This window comes from Poecilia formosa, unplaced genomic scaffold (genome assembly GCF_000485575.1).
Source record: "Poecilia formosa unplaced genomic scaffold, Poecilia_formosa-5.1.2 Scaffold411, whole genome shotgun sequence".
Lineage (NCBI taxonomy): Eukaryota > Metazoa > Chordata > Actinopteri > Cyprinodontiformes > Poeciliidae > Poecilia > Poecilia formosa.
Window position 1 is genome coordinate 62,877 of NW_006800350.1, and position 9,634 is coordinate 72,510.

Below are 9,634 nucleotides of genomic sequence, written 5' to 3' on the forward strand. Positions count from 1 at the left end.
CCAGTCCACATTAAATTTATTTTATAACTTAAATAAAAGTAATTCAACCTCTATCTGGCCAAGACCGGTCTCGACTTCCTTCAACACTGGCTGGGAGAATTGAGAATTACACTATAAAATGTCTGTTGTGTTTCAGGTCCTGCCTATTAATGACAGTCAATCATCCAGTTTCAGGGCTGTGATGGAGGAAACAAGGCAGTGGCCATTTTGAAGTTTAACAGCTTTCATGCTGTTTAACAGCTGGGAATAATTTGACATTGTTTTCTTCGTACTGGATGTTTTTGTAGTCGCCGTGCTAAACGATGCCTCCAAACAAATGTTGACATCTCAGGAACCATAAAAGGTTTGGATTTCATTCACCTACCGTCTTCATCAGAAGGAACGTTTGTCATTTTTAGGGTTTAACATCAGTTTTTTTCTTTACATCGCATGGAATATATTACTGTAACCAGCATGCTAGTGGTAGCCTAGATGCTATCAGTAGTATTTTAGCTAGTTTTAGCTTTTTAGCTATTTTTGGCTTTTTCCTGGCTTTTTCACACTGTGGACTGTTTCTTACCTTTCTGCAAGTCTTCAGCAGGTGGCTTCAGACCCTTTCACCATTTTCACCAAAACCATTCAGCATTCACACTTGCATTTTCATAGGAAATGCACTTTCTAGTCTGCTTGTTCTCCTAACAGAAAGTTTTTCCAGGGTTTTCTCCAAACACCCTGGCTCTGAATCCCTCCATCCTGGAGGTTTTCCTTTAAATGGGAGCAGAAGGTTTTTGAGTAAATCCAGCAGATGAGAGCCTTTGGTCACATTCCTGATAAACTGATTCCTCTCTGGATGTCCAGCCTCCGTTCCTCTTGGAAGGTTTTTTGCGATCTCTTTGAAGAAGAGTTTTAAAACTTAATTTGCTGTTTCATCCACTTCAGCTTGATAGTTTCAGCTCCGAGTCGTCCTCATGCTTTCTAGCTGCATGAGGACTAAAGGGGAATAACTGACTCTCCTCTAACTGGCATTGCTTAAGGATACATATCTTTGCAGCAAAGCATCATATTTTTTAATTTTCTCAAACAGTCAACCTGGTTCACTCCCTTTCGCTCCCATTCGAGGATCCAGCTCCTCCTCCTCTGCTGGGTTCAAACACTGAAACTGATGAGGTGAGAAACATCTGAGATGTTCTGAGACATTTTTAACCTGCTGATGATTCCACACCAGATTCCCAGTCGGGAGAATAAACGCTCCGTCTTCCTGTTGGAGAGCCGACTGTTTACATTTTAAACCGGTTTTTACCAGCCAATAGTCTGATGAGCTTTTGTTGCTTTTTCAATCTGTGGTGTTGAGAATGTTGATGTTACCTTTTATAATGTTCAAAGCATCTCACAAAGTTTGAAGGTCGGTTAAGCAGTGCGGCAAAATATCTTTGTGTTTGAGTGGCAGCATCTTTCTCCTGTGTCCAGACATCGTGACTTGTTTCAGGTACGTTCACAACGACCACCGGCTAAAAATGACGTCATCCAAAACGAGGCGTCGATTCACTGGAAAAGGATTTTCAAAAGAATGAGGTATTCCTTCAACAAATTTTATATTTTTATTCATTTTCTACAATTCAGGATACATATGTTGAAAAAGATTATAAATCCAAACAATGTTATCCGGTACAACATCTGTCACAATTCATGGTTACATTCTGTAAAACACAATGACAGTTTTCCCAGACCCACTTGGTCCCACCATCAGACATCAGACAGGTTTCTTCAATCTAAATCAAAGCGAATCTCCGGAATGAGACTTTTTTCTTTCACTTCTCTCTTAAACCCTAATAGCCAAAAGGTAGAGTTGATCCATCAGGAAAGAAAAGCTTAAGAAATGCTGCGTATTGTAACAGGAAGCCGTCTTCGTCCCGTTTGCTGGAGCGTTGCTCAGGAGCTCCAGCTCTGACGCCGTCAGATCACCTTTCTTTTGTTTTCTGGCTGGTTCAGCAGTTTCTTGGTTCTGCTGCCATACATTCCTGAGTTGTGCCTCCCAGCTCATCAGTTAAATCCCTGAGGTAATTCCCTGGTCTAGATTTCATTTAATGCATTTTCTTGACTATTAGGAGAAGCTGGAGGTTGATTCCCAAAGAGCCCGTTCTGTTGGTCTAAAATAATCTGAGCAGCATCAGAGATTTCTCATTTCATCTGAATCAACTCTACCCTCTTGGTCTCCCACACGTCAGAGTTAGCAAGGAGAGTCACTCGAATCCCTTGAAATGACCTTCAGGTCAGAGGAGACGCTGTGTAACAGAATCCGAGTCGCATGAAGCAGCAGAGTGGCCTTAGTTTGACCTAAACCATCAAGATGGCGGACAGCGTTTCTTCTGAGCACTGAACGTCTTCCTGGAGTTTTCTCCAACAGCAGCAGAGACTCTACATGAGAGAAAAATTACATTTAAATAAATTAATGCAATTAAACATCCAGCAGCTATGACTTCTGATTTTACTAAATAAAATGAATTGAAATAGCACACCTGAGATTAATCCATCGACTAACGACAGTCTGCGGTGCAGCGTCCGTGCTCTCTGCCTCTTTTCCACCGACCTGAAAGCTGAGAAAGATTAATGCAGAAACTTCAGTTCAAAGCAGGTAGAGCCTGGAAATAACATCGGCAAAGCAGGCTGGCAGTTTCTATCACACACACACACACACACACCAACTCCGGTTAAAGTTAACCTATTCATTTATTCTTTACTTGGTATTTCTGATGATAATAACCGGTATAAAAGCCTACTCCCTAGAGGAGCGCTGGTCCCAGTCTGTCCACCAGCAGCTGCTGGCCAGTTCGGTCCAGCAGACGTCTGATTGGCTGGAACTGGGTGTCCAGCCGCCTCAGCTCTCTCATTACAGATTAAATCTACAGCAAGACAAAAAGAAAAACAATAAAAATTAGTTAGTTTCCTGCTTAAGTAACAGTTTTACACTTACTCTGTGTGTATATATATATTGAGGGATTTTTTTTAGCAAGAACCGCTACTTACTGTTGGACAGTGCAGAGAAGTCCTAAGAATCAACAGATGAAGACCTACTGAAATTAGCCTGGAGAATTGGATATTATTCAGAAGATGCTGCTTTTGCAAATGAAATAAATTAAAACATCGGCGGCACTGGAGCAGACGGTGTCCTGCGAGTTGACTCCTCAAGGCGCGCTGTCCTTTTAAACACCTTTTAAACGGATGAAGGAAATTACGAACTCGTAGTCAGCACTAACTAGTTGTACGTGTCTTACGTTAAATGCTTATTGTTCAACCTTTATCCTGAAACGATAGCTGCTTCTTTTTGTGGATCCCCTGCAGAATGAGCACTGCATCCATTTCCCTTTTACATATCAGGCGTAAGATTTAGCGCATTATTTTGATAACGGCTAAAACCAATGCTAGTCGTCTTTAGCTAGCAGCTTTTTGCCTTCCTGCAGGGAGATGGGGCGGGATCTAGTGTACATGATGGCTGTGATGCTAATTGTCAAAACTACAACAACTAGATACGATCAGGAAAAAGTTTAATTAAAAGAGAAAAATATCAAGGGATAGGGACGTAGCTCAGTTAAGCTAGCTTGACTATGACAAGTGTAACATGTAGATGTGATGTGGAATTCGGCGTGCTTCAGTTCAGTTAAAAATTTTAAAATGGCAACCCAAACAAACTCCGACAGATCAGAAGAGCAGCTGTTTAAATTAGCTAATCAACCAGCGCTGTTAACTTAGCTAATAGCAGCAGGAGCTAATCCACCACCGCGGTGTTAACTTAGCTAATAGCAGCAGGAGCTAATCCACCACAGCTGTGTTAACTTAGCTAATAGCAGCAGGAGCTAATCCACCATCGCGGTGTTAACTTAGCTAATAGAAGCAGTAGCCAACCCACCACTGCTAGGGTTAGGGTATCGTCTTTGTGCCGTCCAGTGTTGTGCGCATGCACAAAATTTCCAGATGTAAACAGTAACATGCAAGGGTCCATAGAGGTCTGTGTGTGTGTGTGTGTGTGTGTGTGTGTGTGTGTGTAAGCAGGGCAGGGGGTGTGGTAGGGTCTCCCTCTCATCCTGTTATGTTTCAGGCCAGAAGTCATTAGAAAATCCCAAAAACCACAATTTAAGGGAGGAAAGGTGAGAATCAATACANCCTCTCAGAGAGAAGCTGTGAAGCTCTGTCCTCAGTTCTCAGCTCCCAGTCCTCCAGTCTCAGAGAACTGGACCTGAGTAACAACAACCTGCAGGATTCAGGAGTGAAGCTTCTCTCTGCTGGACTGAAGAGTCCAAACTGCAACCTGGAAACTCTCAGGTAACTCTGGGCTCTTCACAAATTGCTGCATCTTAGGAGCAAAAAGAAGAATTATTACAGATCCCAGCAGTTGTTTGGCTTTCTTATTTATTCCACATGTTACAATTCCATCCATCCATCCATCCAGTTCAGACCTTGGGCTCTACCTCAATGTTATTAACCTTTAGCGGTTCCTTAATGTCACAATTTTTTTTTTACCTACAAGAGTTTTCCACCTGTCCACCATATTGGATTTAACAAAAAAATTCTTGCACTTGCAATAAATGGACGGTAGGTGGCAGTGTTTTGCCTGATGCACAAGTGCCCACTTCAGTGGACTGTATTCATTTATAACATAAAGAAACACAAGAAAATGGTTTTTAGATAGCTGTCCACTGTAGTGACCACTATGTGAGGAAGTGCAAAGTTTTGGGGTTGGGGGGGTTTCTCCTCCACTAGCTGTCATACTTATTTTTTTTCCTCAAATGGATTTTTGTTTGGAAGACTTTTAGGACAATCCTACTACCGACCAATTTGACTGTTGTATAAAGGAACAGCTTTTTTGCTGCTCAGTTTTTGATCTTTCCATCCAAACAGTAAAAAAAAAAAGATAAAATCTGAGATTCTCTCTGCTTTGATTCAAGCTGCTGTTTTTCCTCAAACTAAGCCTGATGCTGATCTTCAACCAGCTTGACTCTCAGGATTGACACTGGATTCATTTAGTTCATTGTTGCATTTTATAGTTCTCTTGCCTTGCAAGTCTTCTTGCTGCCTGTAGTTCAGTCCTTCCAGACGCCCAACTATGGAATAAACTAGTTCTTGAAAAAAGGCAACATAAAGACATGAGACAAGACACAACCTTCAGCCTTTCTAAAAAGATCATAGTTGACAATAAAGAGAAACATAAATTCTGATGAATTGTTTAATACCAGATTTTCCTCCCTGTCTCCTCAGACTGAGTGGATGTAACCTCTCAGAGAGAAGCTGTGAAGCTCTGTCCTCAGTTCTCAGCTCCCAGTCCTCCAGTGACCAATCCTGGTGATTTCTATCCACCAGCTGCTAGCAGAGATTGACTAAAGTATCTGACCTCCATCCAAATGATGGAAATCAGGTGTTCCAGTTAAATACATGGCCACAGGTTTATGAAAGTAGCACCAAGGCATGGAGACTGTTTTTACAAACATTTGTGAAATAATGTTTTGCTCTCAGGAACTCAGTGGATTCCAGCCTGGAACTGTGATAGGATGAGTGGCTTCCTGTCAGTGGCTTCCTGTCACTAACAAGTTTCTACACATAAACGTTGCTGGTTTTCATTCCCTCCATGCTGACAGAACCAAGAACAGAGGTGTTTAGAGAGGCAGTGGTCAGACTTCATTGATAGTGTAACTCTGGATATTTGACAGATTGCTGCATCCTCGGCACACAAATGAGCTTTATTGCAGATCCTTCCTCCCAGCAGTTGTTAGACTTTCTAACCAGAACTGCTCCCAATAGAGCTGCACCGATTGCAGTTTTCTGGCCGATCACCGATTACCGATCTTTTAAAAGCCTAACTTACCGATTCTGATTCTGGCCGATACCATGTTTTTGTCTGAAATGTTCTTCCATATATCAAGAAAGTTACTGAATTGGCAGCAATGGGGCGACTATTAACTGTAAATGTGCAGACATGAGCTGGTCGGCCGGTTTGTCAGTCAAACTTTTCTCACAGGAGAAAAGAAAAGCACAGTGGTTGATTTTTAGACTTTTGCCGAGGTTGATAACATCGGTGGAAAAGATCAGCTTTGCATGTAAAAATCGGCCGATTACTGATCTCCTAAAATTATGGACATCGGCACCGATAAATCGGTGCAGCCCTAGCTCCCAACAAACTCATTAATTATACACATTCTGGCTGTTACCTGGTGTCTTTTTACATTTCTTTCAAATAGTCTATTTCTGTTTAACATACAAATATACACATCTTATAGATTATTATAAATTGCCCTACTCAGCTGCACATTTCTTTGAAACTGATGCTGTTTTTATTAAATGTACAGCCTTATTAGAGACTATAGGTACTCCCTTGTATCAATCAAATTTTGACAGGTAGTGTTCAACTTGGGTGGTCCGGAAATGGGGGAGGGGCAATGTGGGTGGTCCGGAAATGGAGGAGGGGCAAAATGGGATCCTGCCGATGCAGCGGCTTCAGCCACCCCCGCGCCGAGGGGGATCACGATGAGCGGGTCTTCTATCCTGTGCAAGACCTCTGTCTCAATCTTTGAGTACTCACCACATCTGGAGGATGCGCCTAAGAAATCTACATTTTACGTGTGTCGCAAAACTGAACCGAGAGTGGTCTTTGGAGCCGCATGGATTATGGGGGTCTTTTGGATACATTTTTCAGTATGAAGTGGGAGAGCTCTACCTGTACCAACTGGATAAAGAGGAAGAACTAGCTCCGCTATCCGCTACATGCAGCCTTACTGTTAACAATTGGGCTGTGTTAAGGCTCGCGATCCCTTACTTCAATGATCCTGATGAATAAGACATGGAGCATCAAGATCAAGAAGAAAAAGAGTACGATCACCTGTTCAGATCTCGTCCTGCAAAGCGCGCCAGAATAGTTCCAGTTTATGACGAAATAACAAAACCTGACAGAAGGCGGTGTTTCCCAACTGATGATGAAATAGCTAATGGAGCTATTCTGTTTAGCGCAAAATGGGAATCGAGAAGTACTACAACCGGACGCTGGACTCTACGAGCAACCAGGTGAAAGAATGACAAACCTACGCAGCCAGATCTGTTCGTGCTGGAAGCTATAAATCTAGATGTTGGCATATTCAGGACAATGCTGGTTCTGCCGTATGATTTCTGGACTCAGATAATGATGGAAATTGGAGATTACATCTCAAAGCTCTTTCGAGACTCTCGTTCTTGGTGCGAGATGTTGTCGGTGAAAAGAAAACTGGAGCTTCCTGTCTTGTCATTTGGCGAGCCCACCCTCTTCTGAGGATAACCCCGCCCCTCGCTGGGGATGGTTATTGAGGACACGCCCCTTAGCGTATATATATATATATATATATATATACCAGGATGGTTTCCGGACTCATTGCTCATTTTCTCTTCCTGCTGTCGACCTGCAAGAGAATGATTGGTTCACGCAGACCGGCAATGTGGGCTCCATGCTGGGACGAATCCAGCCAATCTACAGAGAGCCTGTTTTCTCCCGCATCTCCAACAGGTTACAACGCCGATCCATATCATCCGCCATCTCCGGTCCTGTACTCCTCTTCGACGTCTTCTTCTTCAGCGATGTCTCCTACCAATTTTTTAATGCCTACCATTCCAGATTATGGTACAGAGACTGCGCCATTTTACTCTACCTCCCAACCGAGCGCATCGGAGGAGCTTGCTGCTCTGGTTAGCGGCTACTTCGGATCTCCTCAGCTGCGTGATTACGCTTCAGAGACTGAGCCTCTCCACTCTACACCGCAGCCACTCGCGACAGAGCAAGCCGCTGACTACTCCGGATGTCCAACTTCACCGATTAAGCCCGCAGACGGTGCAGAGCAAGCCGGTGACCGGTCCGGATGTCCGCCGACCCCACCACCTTCTCCAGCTTCATGCCAGGATGAAGTTGACGGATGGCTGTCATCCACGCTCATCAACACCGTCAAGACGGCGCTTCTTCACTTATTTAACATCACCTGCGTGAAACACCTCAAAGAAACCTGTCATGGATGTATAACTGACCATCCGAGCCAAAAACAACATCAATGCCTTGAAATGCCAGAAGAAGATTATTACCAGCTTCACTTTTACGGAATAATGCAGCGACTTCTGAACCCGCGCTTCATTCCACCCGTTCAGAATCTGTTGAAGCAGCGAAACATAAAAGCGGAGGACCCGGTCGTCAAAATAATCGCAGAGACAGTTTTATGTGAACTGAAATCCTCATTCAGGTTCCAGGGAGCAATTACTGAAATGTATGAAGGCATGACTACCGATGATAAGCTAAAACAGCTCCGTCGTGTTTCAGATTGCTACACCCAGCATGATGATTAAGTCTTCACGTTGTTAGTTTTTATTACTTTTTTTTGTGATTTTTATTACAAATGTTTTTTAGTATTAGTTTTTAGCATTAGTTTTTAACTGCATTTTATTGTTAATAGTTTGAATTTTATTACAAATGTTTTTTTTAGTATTCGTTTTTAGCATTAGTTTTGGTAACACTTTATTTGATGGGTATTGAATAAGACCGTCATGACACCCACATAAACATGACATAACACCTGTCATGAACATCAATAAGTCTTCATGAATATTTATGACTGTTGTCATAATGTGTCGTTCGGTAAATTATGACACTTTTAATACAAAGTTGACATTAGTCAAAATGTCTTCATTATGACAACTGGACATTAATCTAGACAAAATGTCTTCGTTATGACAACTTGTCATTAAGCTTGCCAAAAATGTATTCGTTATGACAACTTGTCATTAAGCTCGCCAAAAATGTATTCGTTATGACAACTTGTCATTAACCTCGCCAAAAATGTCTTCACTATGACAACTTGTCATTAACCTCGCCAAAAATGTCTTCATTACGACAACTTGTCATTAACCAAGAAATCATGATCTAACATAATTTTGTCATAATAGTAGGCATAATGATTTAATTATGACACTAGCAAAAGCTTTAACAAAACAATGATTAATATTTCCACTCCCTGGAATAAAGCAAAACAAGAAGGAGAACCAGTAAAGATTTAAATAAGCTTTATTACACTGTCAAATGATTTAATAACAGACTCATTAACAATTTCTCTTATCTCAAGTAAAGTGGAACAAATAGCGACAGTTATGACAAAGTCATTAAGTGTCATTACAGTGTCATTGATATTAACTTTACCCCCAAGTAAANTATCATCCGCCATCTCCGGTCCTGTACTCCTCTTCGACGTCTTCTTCTTCAGCGATGTCTCCTACCAATTTTTTAATGCCTACCATTCCAGATTATGGTACAGAGACTGCGCCATTTTACTCTACCTCCCAACCGAGCGCATCGGAGGAGCTTGCTGCTCTGGTTAGCGGCTACTTCGGATCTCCTCAGCTGCGTGATTACGCTTCAGAGACTAAGCCTCTCCACTCTACACCGCAGCCATCCGCAACAGAGCAAGCCGCTGACTACTCCAGATGTCCAACTTCACCGATTCAGCCCGCAGACGCTGCAGAGCAAGCCGGTGACCGGTCCGGATGTCCGCCGACCCCACCACCTTCTCCAGCTTCATGCCAGGATGAAGTTGACGGATGGCTGTCAACTGCGCTCATCAACACCGTCAAAACGGCGCTTCTTCACTTATTTAACATCACCTGC

The 9,634-nt window shown here is 42.6% G+C and overlaps 2 long non-coding RNA genes across 2 annotated transcripts in view; both read right to left on the bottom strand.

The window, feature by feature from the left end:
• The window catches only part of LOC107833592 (uncharacterized), a 12,654-nt gene extending 7,389 nt beyond the window's left edge, over nt 1–5,265 (bottom strand). The window contains exon 1 of the long non-coding RNA XR_001659355.1: nt 5,179–5,265. This is a non-coding gene — a long non-coding RNA (uncharacterized LOC107833592). The remainder of the gene's footprint in view (nt 1–5,178) is intronic.
• Nucleotides 1,559–3,846, bottom strand: LOC103155065 (uncharacterized). The gene is made up of 3 exons (XR_478005.2): nt 2,757–3,846; nt 2,496–2,573; nt 1,559–2,394 (listed from the first exon to the last, which is right to left on the bottom strand). It is a non-coding gene; the product is annotated as an uncharacterized LOC103155065 (long non-coding RNA).
• Nucleotides 5,266–9,634: the final 4,369 nt, after the last annotated feature.